The 22,003-nt window shown below is 38.9% G+C and overlaps 1 long non-coding RNA gene across 1 annotated transcript in view; it reads right to left on the reverse strand.

Annotated features, from left to right (window-relative positions):
- Window positions 1-22,003, reverse strand: part of LOC119509246 — a 335,151-nt gene that overhangs the window by 34,555 nt on the left and 278,593 nt on the right. The window lies entirely within an intron of this gene.

The raw sequence follows: 22,003 nt of genomic DNA on the forward strand, positions 1-22,003 counted from the left end.
ACCACTAGGTAATTTGAGTGAAACAAAAATATTAGAACAGAAGGATTAGTCTACCTCCTTAGGACAACTTAATTATGCCTTTTGTAGGTTTCTGTTAATTACCAGGATTCACTGTCAAAATATATGCACTTATTTGCATTACTTTTTCAAAGAGTCACATGAATGTATCATATACGATGAAATGAAAACCTAGAGAACAGATAAATGTGTCTGGAAAAATCAAATCTGAAGAACAGTTACATGTCAGAATAACATAAACACTGTGAAATTAGACAATACTTAAAATCTCAGGTCTACCACTTACTTGAAATGGATGAATTGCCTCTCTATTCCTCAATTATTTTTCATCTATAAAATAGGGACCTAACATTGGAATGGCATTTATTTTCAGATATGATTATCTCCCTAGAAAATCCAAGATAATCAATGAAAGCTATCTAAAAATAATAGAGTTCAATAAGAGCAACATAAAAATAAATAACTTCCCAATACACCAGAGATGGCCTTTTGAAAAAATATAATGAAACAATATCCCATTCCTAAAATATCAAATATCTTAGAACAAACTTTATTATATCTGCATAAGACACAAATGAAAAATATAAAAAATTTAGTGAAGAATAGAAAAGGAGACTTGACAAAATGGAAAAACAATGTTCCTGGATGAAATTTTTTTTTTAGTTCTTTCCAAATCAAGTTTACAAATTCAAGAATCCTAATTAAAACTCTAGCAGGGTATTTTTACATCTTGACAAACTGATTTTAATGTTTGGATGGGGTGAAAAATGCATAAGGCAACCAAGATATTTTTGAATAAAGAAGAAAGGAGTATGGGAAGAAGGAGGTATGCCAGACATCAAATACTATAAACTCACAATAATTAAAAAATGAAGTTATACATGCAAGAAAAGATACATTGACAAATATATCAGGATAATCTGAACCAGACCATATATACATGTAAATGTAGCATATGGTACATACAGAATTTCAAATTGGTAAAATAAAAGATGGACTATCTAATAAAGGATGTTAGGACAATGGAGTATCAAGATAGAGAAAATCACAACCTCACATCATAACACAAATATAACTTCTGGATGGATCAAAGCTCTTAAATAGTAATTGAAGTCTCTCTGCTCCTCTGTGCTTGAGGGACAGCCACACCTTTTCTTGCAGTGCCAGCTGCATCTCTAAGGCATGATGGTAAAGGTCAGAGTAAATGGATTTGGCCAAACTGGTCACCTGGTCACCAGGGCTGCTATAAACTACAGCAAAGTGCAGGTTGTTGCCATCAGTGTTCCCTTCATTGACCTCAACTACATATTCCATCCATGACAAGTTCAAAGGCACTGCCAAAGCTGAGAACTGGAAGCCTGTCATCAATGGGAATCCCATTACTATCTTCCAGGAGCAAGATCCCACCAACAAAAAATTGGGTGATGCTGGAGCTGAATATGTTGTGGAGTCCACTGGTGTCTTCATGATCTTGGAGAAGGCTGGGGCACACTTGAAGTGTGGCACCAAAATAGTCATCATCTCTGCCCGTTCAGCCAATGCCCTCATGTTTGTGATGGGTGTGAATCATGAGAAGTGTGACAATTCTCTTGAGATTGTTAGCAATGCCTCCTGCACAACCAACTGCCTGGCCCCCTGGCCAAGGTCATCCATGACAACTTTGGCATCATAGATGGACTCATGACCACTGTCCATGCCATCACTGCCATCCAGGAGACTATGGATGGCCACTCAGGGAGAATGTGGCAACATGGCATGGGGCTGCACAGAACATCATCCTTACATCTACTGGTGCTGCCAAGGTGGTGGGCAAGGCATCCTGGAGCTGACTAGGAAGCTCACTGGCATGGTCTTCTGCAACCTCACCCCAAATATGTCCATTGTGGATCTGACCAGCTGACTGGAGAAAGTGGCCAAATACAGTGACATCAAGAAGGTGGTGAAGAGCAGGCATTAGAGAGGCCCCTAAAGGGCAACCTGGTCTACACTGAGGACGAGGTTTTCTCTTGCAACTTTAACAGTGACACCTACTCTTCCACTTTGGATGCTGGGCCTGGCATTACCCTAAATGACCAATTTGTCAAGCTCATTTCCTTGTATAACAATGAATTTGGCTAAAGCCACAGGGTGGTGGACCCTATGGTCTACATGGCCTCCAAGGAGTAAGAGTCCCTGGACCACCAGCACCAGTGAGAGCATGAGAAGAAGAGAGAGGCTATCAGCTGCTGAGGAGTTGTTCCTGTTTGCTAATGCTGCCATTATACAAAATACCAGAAATGGATTGGCTTTATTAAAGGGGTTTTATTTGGTTAATTAATTTACCATTCTATAGCCATAAAAGTGTCCAAACCAAGGCATAAACATGACTATACTTTCACTGGAGAAAGGCCATTGGTGTCTGGAAAACCTGTTAGGTTGGAAGGCAGGTGGCTGGCATCTGCTTGCTCCCAGCTTGCATTTCAAAATGATGCTCTCCAAAATGTCTCTAGGCTTAGCTTCTTGGGGCAACCTCTAGGCTAGTATCTCCAGAGAGTCAGCAACAGTCTGCTTTCAATGGCCATCTCCAAAATGTCTCTCTAACCTGCAGCACTGAGCTCCTTCTGTCTGAGCTCTTATAGGACTCCAGTAAACTAATTAAGACCCATGCTGAATGAGCAGGGCCACGCCAACATGGAAATAATCTAATCAAAGGTATTACCCACAGTTGGGTGGGTCACATCTCCATGGAAACAACCTAATCCAAATATCCCAACCTAATCAACACTAATACATCTGCCCCCACAAGATTGCATTAGAGAACATGGTGTTTTGGGGGACATAATACATCCAAACTGGCACAGGAGTCCTAGCCCAAATCAATCCCCCAACATTGAGGATTGCCCATTCTCCATAGCTTCTATCCAGACCCCCTGAAGAAGGGGAAGGGCTGAGAGCCTTACCTTGAAATGTACCATCAATAAAGTACACCCAGCCAAAAAAAAAAAAAAAGAACTGAAAATTTGCAGCCCTAACACCAGTTATGGCCCAAGAATTTTTGTTTGCTTTTTTAATTTTCTATTTTTGAACAGCACAGTGTGAACAATAACAATAATAACAAAACCGTTTGGACTTGATTACATTTAAATAAGGCATTCTCCCTGCCACAGTAACCACAACTTCTAATGTCTTGCATCCTGACTCGTTCTAGAAAGTTGATCATATTTGCAATTTTCCACTCCTGATCAAAAAAATAGAAGTGATTATAAAAGTATTCAAGGAATATTTAGGAAACTCTTTCTATAATGAGTAAAAGCATTGAAACCAGTCTGGAAGGATAGTCAACAAAGTGTTACAGTGGTTACCTCTGTACACAGGAAGGAAATGAAATCAAGTTGGAAAGGTGTTAATGAAAAACTTTTTTTGATATAATACACATAAAAATTATTTGAATTTTGTATCACAAGCATTTATTCAGGTTATTTCTTGGAAAATGTCATTAAAACACAAATTGAGATAATGTTACCCATCTCTTAGAGTGGTTATAAGGATTAAAGAAGATGATGGGTGCAGGGGGCTTTAAAAAAAAAAAACAAAACAATAATCAGTCTATCTTTTCTCATTGAATAGGAGCTTAGTGCTTAGTGCTTCCTGCATAGCCATGCACATTAATAAATACTTGGCTAATTTTAGCCATTATTAATACTATGACCATTTTTAGTGTTGATAACTTGCTCTGTTTTTGCGGTTCTAATCTATGCATATTCATGCACATATTTGTTTCAGAGAGAAATCATTACAGATTATACATCATTTAATTCAAAAAACTGTAACATCATGTGCCAGTTTGTATATATTATGCCCCCCAGAAAAATCCATATTCTTTGATGCAGTCTTGTGGGGGCAGAAGTATTAGTGTTGATTAGATTGGAATTCTTTGATTGAGTGTTTCCATGGAGATGTGATTCAATCAATTGTGAGTGGAATGTTTGATTGGATAATTTCCATGGAGGTGTTACTCTGCACATTCAGGGTGGGTGTTAATTGGATCACTGGAGTCATATAAAGGAATTCACAGACAGAGGACCTCAGAGCAACTGAGAATGACATTTTGGATAAGCTTCAGCTTACGGAGACATTTTGGAGAACACAACCCAGAAGCAAGCAGATGCCTAGAGAGGAACATCATGAGAGAAAGCAATTTTGAACCGAGAACTCCAAAGGAGTCACCAGCCACATGCCTTCCGAGCTAACAGAGGTTTTCTAGATGCCAATGGCCATCCTTCAGTGAAGGTACCCTATTGTTGATACCTTACCTTGGACACTTTATGGACTTCAGACTGTAACCTTGTAACCAAATATAAAAGCCAATCCATTTCTGGTATTTTGCATAATGGCGGCATTAGCAAACGGGAACACATGACTATGATGAATCTATGATACTAATGAAAATATGGAATTAAAAATACTGCCATGTGCATGTGGTCTCCAACCTCTCTGACACAGATGTGCATAGCAACATATGTTTGGAGGCTGGCATCTGAATGAGCTTGTGTAACGTGTGAATAGATGGGCAGAGCTAGCTAGAATCAATACATGTTTAAATGATTTGTTTTAAAGACTCAGTGAATGACCATCAAAACTCATGATAGTCAATAGCTCACTCTTAAAAAATGACAACAATACAAAAGATATCTAATAGCAAAAGGTTCTTACCCAGGGTAGGCTGTATTACTAATACAGACTCACAACTGCTTATGTTATAAAAAAGAAGCTATAGAACTTGAAAATATAAAAAAAAGCCAGGTATGATTCCAAGATGTCAAAGCATTATTACTCTGTACTCAAAATGGAAACTGTTGCATCTCTCATTCCAACCCGGCCTTTTCCCCACAAAACAGGCACTATTACAGATCTTAATACCTTGGAAATAATGAATTTAGCTAGTCCTACTGCATTTTATGGGCAGTAAAATAAAAAATAAGGCATGATCCCTGTTCCATGAGAGCCTTTAATCTAGTAGGAAATATAAAACTAATCCCATGAAATAATGTAATAACAATTAAATGCTGAACTCTTGATATCTTGACTAAGCACTTTAAAAAATTCAAATAGTATCAGTATGGGATGGAAGAAACAGGGGCAGCTTTGTTTCCAGAATGCAATAATGATGAGAATAATGAGAATAAAAACAACAAAAGCATTGGGTTTTTTTTTGTTTGTTTACATAGCCTAAATCGAGTTTACATGGCAGTGCCTGCTTAACAGGTATGGTTCTAAGTGTTACACATAAATTAGTCATTTAATCTTTCCAACAACCCTATGAGGTGAGTATATTATTCTCCCATTTTTCCAGAAGAGACAACTGAAGCACAGGGAAGTTAAATGACTTGCCCAGGGTCAAAGTTACTGCATAGTAGAGTCAGGATTTGAACCCAGGCAATCTAGCTTTAGACCTGATGCTATTGACAAAACACCAGGAGAACTTGCACCTAAAAAGAACTATATTCAGGAATGGTGGAAAATATGGTACTGATCACCCACACTCTTTCATACAGTTCCCACTGGTCTAAGAGCCCACTATTGTATAATAATTTTCCAGGGTTGGGGAAAAGGATGAGAGAGGTATAGAAAGATAGGATGTCCTTAGGCTGTACCTGGTCCAAGGAAGAACTAACACTAAGGAAGAGCAGTCTCCTTTGCTCAGGAAGGATCACTAGAACATTTCTGCATCATTCAGGATCTTGGAAAAGACAGGGAAGGAAAGGCAAAATTGACCCTGTTGGTTTTTCTAGGGTCTTATGGAACAAGGGGAAGAATCTTTATGCCAGCCAAAGGAAAGAAACTTAGTTACAAGCTGCCTGGTACCATGGAGAAAGATATGTCAATTTTTTAAGAAGGTAGTTTTCAAACTTTCGTGTTTTTTTAAACCACAGACTTTTGGGTCCTATCCTCAGTTTCTAATTCAGTAGGTCTTAGAGGGGCCAAAAATTTGCCTTTCTAATGAGTTCCTAGATGCTGCTAATTTTGCTGGTTTGGGAACTACACTTTGAAACATTGATTTGAGGCATTTCACAATACCACAGACTTCTGTGGTGGATCCTGTTGTGTGTCTGATAAAAGGTACTCCATAAGCATTATAATGAGAGGGAAACATGGACTTTCCTCTATTATTGGTACATTGCTGGGAAAACTGCCTTGCATTTCAAAAACCTTCCAAGACCTTGGTTTATTTTGTATTATGCTCTATCCCAGAGCTTCCTAATTGCTATGTCATGAATGGTTAAAAGTGACAAGATATGGTTTTCCCTCATACCTCAAGCTGAGAGGAACACAGAGCATATGGAGTTCACAGCCCTCGGCACCATGTAAAGCTTCATTCAGTTACCCTCATGTGGCATTCAAACACTGACATTTTCTATGTATACCATGATGTGAAAAAGATTGGAAAGCACTACAACCAACTGAGCTAAATAAATACAAATGAACTAAGGTAATAACTTCATATTCTACTTTCACCATGGTCAAGTCATATTGTGCCAGTTTCTCCTAGGAAGTAAGAAATCACGTAAAAAAGAAAATTAGTCATCCTGTATTCCCTTTGTGAAGAAAATTACATAGTCCCACTACAATATTGTTCCACTGGAGTTTTATACTCATCGACAATTTTGAGGCTTCATGAATTGTATTTTAGTAATAGACAATCCATCAACAAACATTTATTGAGAGTCTACTGTGATGGTAAATTTCTTCACAACTTGGCTTGTGTCAACGTGGCTAGGTTATGGTGTGCAGTTGTTTGATCAAGCAAGCACTGACCTGCCTGTTACTGTAAGGCAATTTCATGGATGAATTTAAATCATTAGTCAGTTGATTGCACCTACAGCTGATTACATCTACAATCAACAAAGGAGAGTGCCTTCAGCATTGAGAGGATTCTCCTCATCCTATCAGTTGGAGGTCTTAAGAGCAAATCTGAGGATTTCAGCAGATGGAATGAAGAATTTCTATTTCTACTTTAGCCAGCCAGCTTCTCCTGGGGAATTCAATGTCACCTTCATGGGAGTTTCCAATGTACAGTGTGCACTGTGGAATTTGAACTAGCCATTTCCCAGGGCTATGTGAGCCAATTCCTTTAATAAATATACCTATCTATATGTCTGTTTTGGTTTGCTAAAGCTGCCAAAATGCAATATACCAGAAATGGATTGGCTTTTTCAATGGGGATTTGTTAGGTTGCAAATTTACAATTCTAAGGCCATAAAAACATCCAAAGTAAGGCATCAAGAGGTAGATACTTTCTCTGAGGAAAGGCTGATGGCATCTGGATTCCTCTGTCACATGGCTGGTTCTGCTGTTCCTTCTCTCCTGGGCTTAGCTTCTGGTTTCAGCAGCTTTCTCCAAAAATGTCTCTGAGCTTCTGTCTCAGCACCTGTGGGTCCTTGTTTGCTTCTCACAGGGGCAAACTCTGGACTACATATCTTAGCTTCTCTCCAAAATGTATCTCTCAGCTTCTCTGAGCTCTCTCCCTGAGCTCTCTTAAAGGACTCCAGTAAAGGATTAAGACCCACCTTGAATGGGCAGGGTCACAGCTCCATGGAAACAATCTAATCAAAAGGTCTCACCCACAATAGGTCTCCACCATGAGAGTGGATTTAAAGAATGTAGTCTTTTATGGGGTACATAACAGATTCAAACCAGCACTCTCTCTCTCTCTCTCTCTCTCTCTATCTATCTATCTATCATACTAAATAAGACATAGTCTCTGCCCTTGAAGAGTTTAAGATTGAGTGGAGAAGCACCACAAAAGGGATAACCACAAAACAATCTGTTGAATACAGATATAGAGATATGCAAAGATTGCTTAAATCTATTTAGGAGGAAGGGATTAAGGAAGGCTTCTTAATGACATCCATGTTGCAAACTCAGTAGTAAATTCCCATTCTCATCTTCACTTAGCATCATTTAAAACAGGTTATCACTCCCCACTTCATGAAACATTACCTTCACTTGGCTTCTGGGACACTGCTCTCTGGGTGCTCCTCTTTCTTCATCGGCTGCCCATTCTAAGTTTTCTTTCTTTAATCTTTCTCATCTCACCAACTTTAAAGTTTGTTATGCTCCAGGGAGGTCTTCAGGCCTCTTTTTTGTCTACACTCATTTCTACAGTGATTTATTCCAGTCTCAAGGCTTTAAACACCAACTATTTACACCCGATCTCCACATTTATCCATTCACCCTGGAACTCTCCCCTGAATTCCAAACTCATACCTCTAATGGTCTTCACTTCTCCACTCAGATGCCTAATAATAGGCATCTCAAGCTTAACATATCCATTGACAAACTCCTGGTTTTTCCCATAAAAATTAACCTTCCCCATAGTCCTCCCCATCTAAGTAAATGAGAGTATTATTACAATTATTCAGGGCAAACTTTGCCATCATCTTTGACTCATCTTTTTAACTCACTGTTCAAACCCCAACCATCATTAAATACTGTCATTCTTTACCCTCAAAACATATCCAGAATTCAATTACTTCTCAACATGGCCACTATTAGCACTCAGACCCATCAACTCTTACTTCATATTTTAGTTTGCTAAGCTGCTCAAAGCAGATACCATGAAATATGTTGGCTTTAACTATGGGAATTTATTAGCTTACAAGCTTAAAGTTTTGTTTTTTTTTTTAAATCTTCATTTTATTGAGATATATTCACATACCACGCAGTCATAGAAAACAAATCGTACATTTGATTGTTCACAGTACCATTACATAGTTGTACATTCATCACTTAAACCAATCCCTGACACCTTCATTAGCACACACACAAAAATAACAAGAATAATAATTAAAGTGAAAAAGAGCAATTAAAGTAAAAAAAAAAAAAAAACACTGGGTGCCTTTGTCTGTTTGTTTGTTTGTTTCCTTCCCCTATTTTTCTACTCATCCATCCATAAACTAGACAAAGGGGAGTGTGGTCCTTATGGCTTTCCCAATCCCATTGTCACCCCTCATAAGCTACATTTTTATACAACTGCCTTCGAGATTCATGGGTTCTGGGTTGTACTTTGATAGTTTCAGGTATCTACCACCAACTACCCCAATTCATTAGAACCTAAAAAGGGTTGTCTAAATTGTGCATAAGAGTGCCCACCAGAGTGACCTCTCGGCTCCTTTTGGAATCTCTCTGCCACTGAAGCTTATTTCATTTCCTTTCACATCCCCCTTTTGGTCAAAAAGATGTTCTCCATCCCACGATGCCGGGTCTCAATTCCTCCCCGGGAGTCATATTCCACATTGCCGGGGAGATTCACTCCACTGGGTGTCTGATCCCACGTAGCAGGGAGGGCAGTGATTTCACCTTTCAAGTTGGCATAGGTAGACAGAGAAGGCCACATCTGAGCAACAAAGAGGCATTCAGGAGGAGGCTCTTAGGCACAATTATAGGGAGGCCTAGCCTCTCCTTTGCAGCAACAGTCTTCCCAAGGGTAAATCCTGTGGTAGACGGCTCAACCCATCAAACCACCAGTCCCCTATGTCTGTGGTCATGTTAGCAACCATCGAGGTGGGGTAGGCCAATACCCCTGCATTCTCCACAGGCTCCTCAAGGGGGCTCTACATATTTTTTTCCTTGTTTTTTTTTTTTTTTTTAACTTTTTTTTTTAAAATCAACTGTATGAAAAAAAAAATTTAAAAAAAAAACATACAATAAAAGAACATTTCAAAGAGACCATAACAAGGGAGTAAGAAAAAGACAACTAACCTGTTCTAGTTTGCTAATGCTGCAGAATGCAAAACACCAGAGATGGATAGGCTTTTATAAAATGGGGGTTTATTTCGCTACACAGTTACACTCTTAAGGCCACAAAGCGTCTAAGGTAACACTTCAGCAATCGGGTACCTTCACCGGAGGATGGCCAATGGCATCCGGAAAACCTCTGCTAGCTAGGAAGGCAGCTGGCGTCTGCTCCAAAGCTCTGGCCTCAAAATGGCTTTCTCCCAGGACGTTCCTCTCTAGCAAGCTTGTTCCTCTTCAAAACATCACTCACCACTGCACTCAGTTCCCTCTCTTTGAATCAGCTCATTTATATGGCTCCACCAATCAAGGCCCACCCTGAATGGGTGGGGCCACACCTCCATGGGAATATCTCATCAGACTCATCACCCACAGCTGGGTGGGGCACATTCCAAGCAAATCTAATCAGCACCAAAATGTCTGCCCCACAAGACTACATCAAAGATAATGGCATTTGGGGGACACAATACATTCAAACCGGCACAAAACCTAAGATAACTACTTTACTTCCAACATGTTCCTACTCTACCTAAGAAAGTTACCTAATATAGCAACATTTCTGTGAACTTTTTCCTACTATACCCATCAGAAACTAACAGACCATGGTCATTCCTGGGCATTCCCAGAATGTTAAATTTACCCACAATAGCTTATCTGTTCTTCTTGGATTATTGTTCCCCCTTCCTTAATTGCTCTCTATTGCTAGTTCCCCTACATTCTACATTATAAACCATTTGTTTTACATTTTTCAAAGCTCACATTAGTGGTAGCATATAATATTTCTCTTTTTGTGCCTGGCTTATTTCGCTCAGCATTATGTCTTCAAGGTTCATCCATGTTGTCATATGTTTCACGAGATCGTTCCTTCTTACTGCCGTGTAGTATTCCATCGTGTGTATATACCACATTTTCTTTATCCACTCACCTGTTGAAGGACATTTGGGTTGTTTCCATCTCTTGGCAATTGTGAATAATGCTGCTATGAACATTGGTGTGCAGATATCTGTTTGTGTCACTGCTTTCCGATCTTCCGGGTATATACCAACAAGTGCAATCGCTGGATCGAAGGGTAACTCTATATCTAGTTTTCTAAGGAACTGCCAGACTGACTTCCAGAGTGGCTGAACCATTATACAGTCCCACCAACAATGAATAAGAGTTCCAATTTCTCCACATTCCCTCCAGCATTTGTAGTTTCCTGTTTGTTTAATGGCAGCCATTCTAATCAGTGTGAGATGGTATCTCGTTGTGGTCTTAATTTGCATCTCTAATAGCTAGTGAAGCTGAACATTTTTTCATGTCTTTCTTGGACATTTGTATTTCCTCTTCAGAGAACTGTCTTTTCATATCTTTTGCCCATTTTATAATTGGGCTGTCTGTACTATTGTCATTGAGTTGTAGGATTTCTTTATTTATACAACATATCAGTCTTTTGTGAGATGCATGGTTTCCAAAAATTTTTTTCCATTGAGTTGGCTGCCTCTTTACGTTTTTGAGAAATTCCTTTGAGGTACAGAAACTCCTAAGCTTGAGGAGTTCCCATTTATCTATTTTTCCTTTTGTTGCTTGCACTTTGGGTGTAAAGTCTAGGAAGTGGCCGCCTAATACAAGGTTTTGAAGATGTTTTCCTACATTATCTTCTAGGAGTTTTATGGTACTTTCTTTTATATTGAGGTCTTTCATCCATTTTGAGTTAATTTTTGTGTAGGGTGTGAGGTAGGGGTCCTCTTTCATTCTTTTGGATATGGATATCCAACTCTCCCAGCCCCATTTGTTGAAAGGACCATTATGACCCACTTCAGTGACTTTGGGGGCCTTATCGAAGACCAGTCAGCCATAGATCTGGGGGTCTATCTCCGAATTCTCAATTTGATTCCATTGATCTCTATGTCTATCTTTGTGCCAGTACCGTGCTGTTTTGACAACTGTGGCTTTATAATAAGCTTCAAAGTCAGGGAGTGTAAGTCCTCCCACTTCATTTTTCTTTTTTAGAGTGTCTTTAGCAATTCGAGGCATCTTCCCTTTCCAAATAAATTTGATAACTAGCTTTTCCAAGTCCGCAAAGTAGATTGTTGGAATTTTGATTGGGATTGCATTGAATCTGTAGATGAGTGTGGGTAGAATTGACATTTTAATGACATTTAGCCTTCCTATCCATGAACATGGAATATTTTTCCATCTTTTAAGGTCCCCTTCTATTTCTTTTAGTAGAGTTATGTATTTCTCTTTGTATAGGTCTTTTACATCTTTGGTTAAGTTTATTCCTAGGTACTTGATTTTTTTAGATGCTATTGAAAATGGTATCTTTTTCTTGAGTGTCTCTTCAGTTTGTTCACTTCTAGCATATAGAAACATTACTGACTTATGTGCATTAATCTATCCCGCTACTTTGCTAAATTTGTTTATTAGCTCTAGTAGCTGTATCATCAATTTCTAAGTGTTTTCCAGATATAAGATCATATCATCTGCAAACAATGACAGTTTTACTTCTTCTTTTCCAATTTGGATGCCTTTTATTTCTTTGTCTTGCCGGATTGCCCTAGCTAGCACTTCCAGCACAATGTTGAATAACACTGGTGATAGTGGGCATCCTTTTCTTGTTCCTGATCTTAGAGGGAAGGCTTGCAGTCTCTCACCATTGAGTACTATGCTGGCTGTGGGTTTTTCATATATGCTCTTTAACATATTGAGGAAGTTTCCTTCAATTCCTACCTTTTGAAGTGTTTTTATCAAAAAGGGATGTTGGATTTTGTCGAATGCTTTTTCAGCATCTATTGAGAAGATCATTTGATTTTTCCGTTTTGAATTGTTAATGTGTTGTAATACATTGATTGATTTTCTTATGTTGAACCATCCTTGCATGCCTGGAATGAACCCCACTTGGTCATGGTGTATGATTTTTTTAATGTCCCTTTGGATTCGATTTGCAAGTATTTTATTGAGGATTTTTGCATCTATATTCATTAGGGAGATTGGCCGGTAGTTTTCCTTTCTTGTAGAATCTTTGCCTGGTTTTGGTATTAGATTGATGTTAGCTTCAAAAATGAGTTAGGTAGTGTTCCATTTTCTTCAATGTTTTGAAAGAGTTTAAGTAAGATTGGTATCAGTTCTTTTTGGAAAGTTTGGTAGAATTCCCCGGTGAACCCATCTGGCCCTGGGCATTTATTTGTGGGAAGATTTTTGATGACTGATTGGATCTCTTTGCTTGTGATGGGTTGGTTGAGGCCTTCTATTTTTTCTCTGGTCAGTCTAGGTTGTTCATATGTTTCCAGGAAATTGTCCATTTCCTCTACATTATCCAGTTTGTTGCCATACAGTTGTTCATAGTATCCTCTTATATATTTTTTAATTTCTTCGGGATCTGAAGTTATGTCACCTTTTTCATTCATTATTTTGTTTATACAGGTCTTCTCTCTTTTTTATTTTGTCAGTCTAGCTAGGGGCTTGTCAATCTTGTTGATCTTCTCTAAGAACCAACTTTTGGTGATATTTATCCTCTCTATTGTTTTTTTGTTCTCTATGTCATTTATTTCTGCTTTAATCCTTGTTATTTCTTTTCTTCTACTTGGTTTAGGATTGGTTTGCTGTTCATTTTCTAGCTTCTTCAGTTGATCCATTAGTTCTTTGATTTTGGCTCTTTCTTCCTTTTTAATATATGCATTTAGTGCTATAAATTTCCCTCTCAGTACTGCTTTTGCTGCATCCCATAGGTTTTGGTATGTTGTGTTCTCATTTTCATTCATCTCTACATATTTAGCAATTTCTCTTGCTATTTCTTCTTTAACCCACTGATTGTTTAGGAGTGCGTTGTTTAACCTCCAGGTATTTGTGAATTTTCTAACTCTCTGATGGTTACTGACTTCTAATTGTATTCCGTCATGGTCAGAGAATGTGCTTTGAATAATTTCAATCGTTTTAAATTTATTGAGGCTTGTTTTATGTCCCAGCGTATGATCTATTCTGGAGGAAGTTCTGTGAGCAATAGAGAAGTATGTGTAACCTGGTGATTTGGGATGTAATGTTCTATATATGTATGTTAAATCTAATTCATTTATCAGATTGTTTAGGTTTTCAATTTCCTTATTGGTCTTCTGTCTGGTTGATCTAACTATAGGAGAGAGTGATGTGTTGAGGTCTCCCACAATTATTGTGGAAACATCAATTGCTTCCTTTAGTTTTGCCAGTGTTTCTCTCATGTATTTTGTGGCACCTTGATTGAGTGCATAAACATTTAAGATTGTTATTTCTTCTTGTTGAATTGCCCCCTTTATTAGTATGTAGTGGCCTTCTTTGTCTCTCAAAATATCCCGGCATTTAAAGTCTATTTTATGTGAGATTAATATTGCTTCAACTGCTTTCTTTTGGCTGTAGCTTGCATGAAATATTTTTTCCATCCTTTCATTTTCAATTTCTTTCTTTCCCTGTGTCTAAGATGAGTCTCTTGTATGCAACATATTGATGGTTCATTTTTTTTAATTCGTTCTGTGAATCTGTATCTTTTAATTGGGGAGTTTAACCCATTTACATTCAACATTATAACCGTGACGGCATTTCTTGAATCAGCCATCTTATCCTTTGGTTTATGTTTGTCATATTATTTTTCCCCTCTCTCTGTTAATATCCTTTAATGTACCCATACCGAATCTCTTTTGTACTGAACCTTTCTCCAAGTCTCTCTCTCCTTTCTTTGTTTCTCTGTCTGTAGGGCTCTCTTTAGTATATCCAGTAGGGCAAGTCTCCTGTTACCAAATTCTCTCAGCATTTGTTTGTCTGTGAAAAATTTCAGCTCTCCCTCAAATTTGAAGGAGAGCTTTGCTGGATAAAGAATTCTTGGTTGGAAATTTTTCTCACTCAGAATTTTAAATATATCGTGCCACTGCCTTCTCGCCTCCATGGTGGCTGCTGCGTAGTCACTACTTAGTCTTATGCTATTTCCTTTGTATGTGGTGAATTGCTTTTCTCTTGCTGCTTTCAGAACTAGCTCCTCCTCTTCCGTGTTTGAGAGTGTGATCAGAATATGTCTTGGAGTGGGTTTATTTTGATTTATTCTATTTGGAGTTCACTGGGCATTTATGATTTGTGTATTTATGGTGTTTAGAAGATTTGGGAAGTTTTCCCCAACAGTTTCTTTGAATACTCTTCCTAGACCTTTATCCTTTTCTTCCCCTTCTGCAACACCAATGAGTCTTATATTTGGATGTTTTATATTATCTATCGTATCCCTGAGGTCCATTTCAATTTTTTTCAATTTTTTTCCCCATTCTTTCTTTTGTGCTTTCATTTTCCTTTCTGTCATCTTCCAGGTCACTGATTCATTGTTCAACTACTTCTAGTCTTGTACTATGAGTGTCCAGAATCTTTTAAATTTGGTCAACAGTTTCTTTAATTTCCATAAGAACATCTATTTTTTTATTTAGTCTTGCAATGTCTTCTTTATGCTCTTCTAGGGTCTTCTTGATATCCTTTGTATCCTGTACTATGGTCTCATTGTTCATCTTTAGTTCTTTGATTAGTTTCTCTAGGTACCGTGTCTCTTCTGATCTTCTGACTTGGGTGTTTGGGCTTGGGTTATCCATATCGTCTGGTTTTTCATATGCTTTAGAATTTTCTGTTGTTTTTGGCATCTTGGCATTTGCTTAACTTGATAGGGTCCTTCTAGGATTTGTAGACCAATTGAAGTCCTTATCTCTAATTTATCAGATCTACAGCTTCATGGCATACACTTTCTTTAAGTAACCAGTAGGTGGCTTCCAGAAGCCACCTGTTCTCCACAAGCCAGTTCTCCCCTGCTTTGCCTTTGTGGTGAGTGGGGGAGTGAGTCTTGTGGGGTCCAATTGGTGTACCAAGCTTGCGTGTATAGTTGGTGTTGCCCGCCCTGTATATGGGGCGTGTGTCTGGGCGGTCAGGGAGGGGGGGTGGCTCTAACGATCAAATCTCCGTGGTGTTCCTGGAGTTTTAAAGCTGCTGCAATATTCTAATCCTTCAGTTCAGTCCTGCCACGGTTTGTCTCTGCCACTGACCCACAAGTCCTTGGTTTTGGCATATGGCTCCTGAGACTTGCGAGAGGGTCCCTCTTCCAGGCCATGCACCCCCGGTCCTCTGTTGACGGATGACTGTGCTATGTCAGAGGTGAGTGCCATCCCCCCAGGGTGGTTCTGGGCTGCTGGGCTGTGTAGGGAGGCTCCCAGTCTGCTGAAATGATGGCTGAATGGGGCTTTGTTAATTCACACTGCTCCACCTTCCCAATTCTGGGAAGTGCTAATGTCCACGCCTAGTTTTGTGGTGTGTGAGTGTTATTTGAAGCACTTCCGTCACACTGGGTTGTCTGGGGCAGCTCTGGGCTATGGGGCTTGCGACAGGCAGGAGTGTTTTCTGTCCACCAGGATGATGGCTATGAGCAGACACCCCCCTTTTCTTGGGAAGTTGTGGTGTTTAGTGAATTTTCTCAGCCACTGGATTATTGCCTTTTGTCTCAGAGCTCTCTTTGTTCTGTTCTTGTCTTGACCTGCTCAAATTGCAAGTCTTTGAGGCTTTCTATATTGGGCTTCTTAGAGTAATTGTTTTAGAAACAGAAAAAAAAAGATTAAAAAAAAAAAAAAAGCCCTCCTGGCAGATCTAATGGGTTATTGAAATGCTAAGAGACAAAGCAATTAGGGCCATTAAGGAAAGATCCAGGGGGCAGAGAGATCAGTTTTTCTTCACGATTTGCATATGAGCCTCAGGGCCTGAGCTCTGCCCTTCCCCTTTCTATGTTCACCAGAACTCCAAAAAGCCTCCACTTTTATTTTGGAGTTTTTCTTGCTGTTTTTTGCTATGCCTATCTCCTCTCTGCTGGGCTGGCTGCTCTCAGATTCTCTGGTGTCTGGTCTCAGTCTATCTATGGTTGGAGTTTGGATCAGTAGAATGAGTTTCCGATAAGAGCTGCCACTGCAGTTCTCCCTTCTCCTTCCCAGTGCTGACGGCCCCTCCTCCCACGGGACTGAGCCTGGCAGGGAGGGGCGCGGCTCCCCTGGCCACAAAAACTTACAGATTTCGCTGATCTCAGCAGTTCGACGTGTTCATGAGTGTTGTAGGAAGTATGCCCGAAATCAAATTGCTCTGCATTGTCCTGTACACGCAGTTCCTGGCTTTCTACCTACTTTCCTGGAGGAGTAACTAATACATTCAGCTCACCAATCCGCCATCTTGCCCCGCCTCCAAGCTTACAGTTTTGAAGCTGTGAAAATGTCTAGTCAAGGCATCATCAAGATGATGCTTTCTTCCTGAAGCCTGGATGCCGGTGATCCTGGACTCCTGTGTCACATGGCAAAGGCACATGACAGCATCTTCTGGTCTCTCCCGTCTCTTCCTGACTCCATTGCTTTCAGCTTCTTGCTTCCTTGGCTTTCTCTCTCTGTCTAAATTTCCTTCTCTTATAAAAGACTCCAGTAAGAGGATTAAGCCCCATCCTTAACTGAAGTAACCTAATCAAAGGGTCCTATTTATAATAGATTTACACCCACAGGAATGGAGAACTTGATTTTCTGGGGTACATACATTCCAAACCACCACACCGGATTGCAGCAACATCCTCCTAACTGATCTCCCTGTTTCTGTAATGTCCCTGTTCAGTCTGTTCTCAACATATCAGCCAGACTTGTCCTTTTAATATTTAAGTCAGGCCAGAGGACTCTTTGGAGGAAAAGCTTCCAATGTTCTCTTACCTTCCTAAGGGTAAAAGCCCAAGATCTTGCATGGACCCATGAGGTCATACATGATCTGCCCTTCTACCCCATGATATGTCTCTGAGAAGTCTCCTATCACCCTCCCACTTTCTTACTCTGCTACAGTCACACTAACTTCCTGGAAGTTCCCCTAAAACTCCAAGTAAACAACACCTAAGGGTCTTTTCATTTGCTGCTCTCTCTGCCCAGAATGTTCTGACCCAGACAGGTGGAGAGCTTACTCCTTTAGGAGTCTGCTCAAATGTCCCTTCTTCAGATCAACCCTGATTATTATGTATTAATTCGTTGGAATCCCCCAATCCCTCATACCCTATCCCCTTGTTCTGTTTAATTTCTCTCCATTGCACTTATCTAATGAATATATGTATTTGTTTATTGTTCATTTCCCATCTATCCCCACTAGAAGGTATGCTTAATGAGTAAAGAAAAATTCTGTATCCCCAGAACCTAGAACACTGCCAGGCACATCTTATCATCAATACATACTTGTTGAATAAATGAATGAGTGAACAAGGTAACACCTAGGTTGAAGCTTAAGGCAAATAGCTAGCAATTTTAAACAGAGAGGCTAACATAAGTAAAAGCAAGAAGGTTAAAAATAATATGATGTGTTAGGGATCTGCATGCTGTATATAATTGCTAGAGCATTATGGTGATACATAATGCCCAATAAAGACATAAAACCGGCGTGGTTGTCTGCATTCAAAATATGGAGAGTTTTGCACCACATTCAGAAGGTCAAACTCCATCATGACTGCTATGGGAAGCCAATGAAAATTTTTAACTGGGGATATGGTCTGTAAGCTAGGTGGAGAATTGAACTGATGAAAAAAAGACTAGAATCACGGAGACTGGATAGAAGGCTATTATAAGTGGTGGTGACAGTCTGAACTAAAGCTATGATAGTAGTGATAGAAGGGAGTGGAACATACTTTGGAGACCATGTAACTGATTGGGTGTGGAAGATTAGGAAGAAGAAAAGTCCAAGATAAGAATAGCAATATTTTTTAATGCCTTCTATGAACCAGGAACATACTAAGCACTTGATATATAAAATCTCTAACTCTTACAGCAACTATAATAAGAATAGCTATTTTTTAAGGATTTCCCCCACCCAACCACCCCAAATGGATGGTGACACTGAAGCGCCGAAGTTAAGTGGCTTTTCAGAGGCCAGATGAGTAAGTTCAAGTGGAAACCTTTCCCAAGTTTCTAGCTTGGGTGGATGGTGATACCATCAGTGAAGCCAGAGAAGACTAGAAAATGGTACTGTATGGGAAGAATATGTGAGTTCATTTTGGGCAGGTTGTGTTTCTTGGGTTATTCTAGTTCTGAAGCTTAAGTGTATATCTGGGATACAGACATATCTGTATTACAGGAGACATTTGAAACTTTGGAAACATATGATATTACCTGGAAGAGGGTATTGAGTCAGGAGAGATACCGAGAGAGGCCAGGACCCTAGGGTGTGTCAATATTTGAGTTAGAAGCAAAGGGGTATAAGAAGACAGAGTGGTAATAACCACATCGAATGATGATAAAATTAATCTCCATCATTCATTCGAAATTCAGGTATTTCCTGCCTACTATGTGCCAGGCTTCATATTAGGCTCTGGCGATAGAGCAGTGGAAAAAATTGACCTACAACCCATGGACTCTGTGTCATGGTTTGTATGCGACAATGGGAAAACAAACAGGCCCAAAGACCATGAAGGCAAAGAGCAGGATATTATGAAAGCACACAATAGGGGTGAGCCAGTCCGTGATCAGGGAAGGCCTAATTATAATAATGGTTCATAAATTACTACTACCATGGCAATAATAGAGGTACTTTAGCTTTGGAAATTGTTTTACTCCTTATAAAATGCTTCCAGACACATTTCATTTATTTCCTCAATATCCTGTGAGGTTAGCAAAGGAATTATGAATCTCATTTCAAACATGAGGAAATTGAGACTCAGAGAGGTTAAGTAACTTATCCATGGTCACAAAACTGGTAGAAACTACAGCCTAAAATATAGGTTTTAGCTTATATTCTATTGCAAGTTCTACTAATACCATTTATCTGCTGCCCATAGAAAACTCAGGAAGACACAGCAGGTATTTATTCTTCTCTGCTGAGGTAAAGAGAGGAAGGAAGGTAAACTCATCAGTTCAGAGAATCTTGTGCACTGCTATCGATTCTAAGCTGAAAAGTCATACATTTATACAGACAGAAATAAATAAACGATGGATAGAAAAATGATAAATTGAAGAAAGAAAGATTGATAAAAGATAGATAGGTAGATAGATAGATAATGAGATAGGAGACAGCCAAGTTTCTAAGAACAGAATTAACTTGTCCACTGTGATGGTTTGGAGCTGTATGTACCCCAGAAGAACATGTTCTTAAACTTAATCCAGTGTGGGTATGAACCCATTGTAAGTAAGACCTTTTAATGAGGTTACTACACTTAAGGTGTGGTCCAACTCAAACAGGATGGTCTTACTCCTATTACTGGAGTCTTTTATAAGCAGAATGAAATTCAGACAGACAGAGAAAAAGCCAGAGAGAGCAGCCAGAAGTGCACATAAACAGAACCCGGAAGAGAATTGAGAGACCAGGAGATGCTGCCATGTGCCTTGCCATGTAAAAGAGCTAAGGACCAAGATCACCAGAAGCCAGCCCCAGAACGCCACAGTCTTTGGGGAGAAAGGTATGCCTTGATGATGCCTTGATTTAAACTTTCTCTTAGCTTCAAAACCGTGAGCAAATAAATTTCCATTGTTTAAGGCAAACCATTGCATGGTATTTGCTTGAGCAGCCTAGGAAACTAAAACATCCACTTAGCAAGACTATAGTACTCCCTTTTATATGACTTGAAAGCCATCTAAAGAAACCATGTTTCATAACTGTGTACTTTACGTGGTCTTGTATTTGTCCAGTTGAAAATAAAACATTCCTACTTAGGGAGTCAGCAAACAAGCCTCCTGTAGTAGGCACCACAACACAAGTACTCCCCCTCAGCAGTTGTCCAAGTTCCTTTAAAGACAGTGATGAAGGCAGGCCACATAGGACCAAAGAAAAGACTGGGCCAATCATAAGACTGTCATATTTTAAGTCTCATTTTCCCTCAAAATTGGCTGCAGTTGTGCCAGCTTCCAAACTATTAAAATCCTTCATAGTTCACTTTCCCTACCTTAAATTCAAGCAGACAAAATATTCTGTCCTTTTTAAATGCAGTTCCCATGCAAGTAGAAACATCTTCCCTGCAAGTCTGAAGAATGCATCCCGCAACAGCTTTACACTCAAACTTTCCAGGAGGCAAATGAAAATTTCCATAAGTGTTTTAATTTCTGGACAAAGGAGTAGTGTGTGTTTGTGTATGTCTGCCTTCTTAAACTAAAACCAGAAAACCTAAAGAAGACTTTTTAATTGCTGTTGATAACACTATTTTTCGTTATTAATTTAATGCCAATAATACATGATTATATTCTTATATTAAAAATTCAAATAAAACAAATATACACAAATATAAATCTGGAAATGTCCCTTCCTTCATACCCACAACTACCAGTCCCCTCCCTCTCAAGTCTCCCTGGATTTCTATTCAGCCTTTTGTTCTAGTCCTATTCTATGCATTTGCATACATATCTGTGACTTATAAATATGTATATTTCAGTTATTTTTTTTTTCACAAATAAATCATCTTTACAAGTTGCTGTACAACTTGTGTTTTTCAATTTAACAATGTCTGGAAAATCTTACTTTGTCATTGCATATATAACAACTTCATTCTTCCGTAAAGGCTGCTTGGTATTCCAAAGTATAAAGGATTCATAATATATTTCCTTTCTGTGGTGCCACTCAACAGTTTCCCCATGAAAAATCTGCCATATCAGGTGGATTTCATTTCAGCTCTCCATCTCCTGACTGGTCTTTCAAATATATTAAACACCAGATCTTGACATTAGAAAGACATCCTAGTAAAATAGGATGGAAATTTCTATTTATTATTTTCATTTTATTTTAGAGCTACACATTTATAAGAATGAAGTTTAAGATACCTGAAGTGTAAAGCCAATAGAAAATCCATGTATTATAATACAATTGATTCTTAACTTTCAATTAGAGTTGCACATAAAAGGAAAGAACAATATAATGATTAGTACTCCTTGAAATAGCATTTATAAATTATCATTAATGGAAAGAGTTTCATTGCTAAGTTCACTACAAAGTATGTGATTTTAACCATTAAAAACAATGAATTTTCCCTAATGTTTAAGTTTCAACATTTCACAGAGTTCTTAAGCACTCCTTCACAGACAAAACAGCCATCTTGGATTTCTTTGGAAAATTATTTCAGGACCATTTCTGCTTTCAGGCTTCTGTCCTCAAGGGGAGATAACCCTCTAGTCTTGGCAAAATTGTCAACATTTAAAGCTAACTCACAAAACACACTAATAGGGCTAAATTAATAATTCACAACCAGTCTTCTATCTCACTC

Source organism: Choloepus didactylus, chromosome 14 (genome assembly GCF_015220235.1).
Source record: "Choloepus didactylus isolate mChoDid1 chromosome 14, mChoDid1.pri, whole genome shotgun sequence".
Taxonomy (NCBI): domain Eukaryota; kingdom Metazoa; phylum Chordata; class Mammalia; order Pilosa; family Megalonychidae; genus Choloepus; species Choloepus didactylus.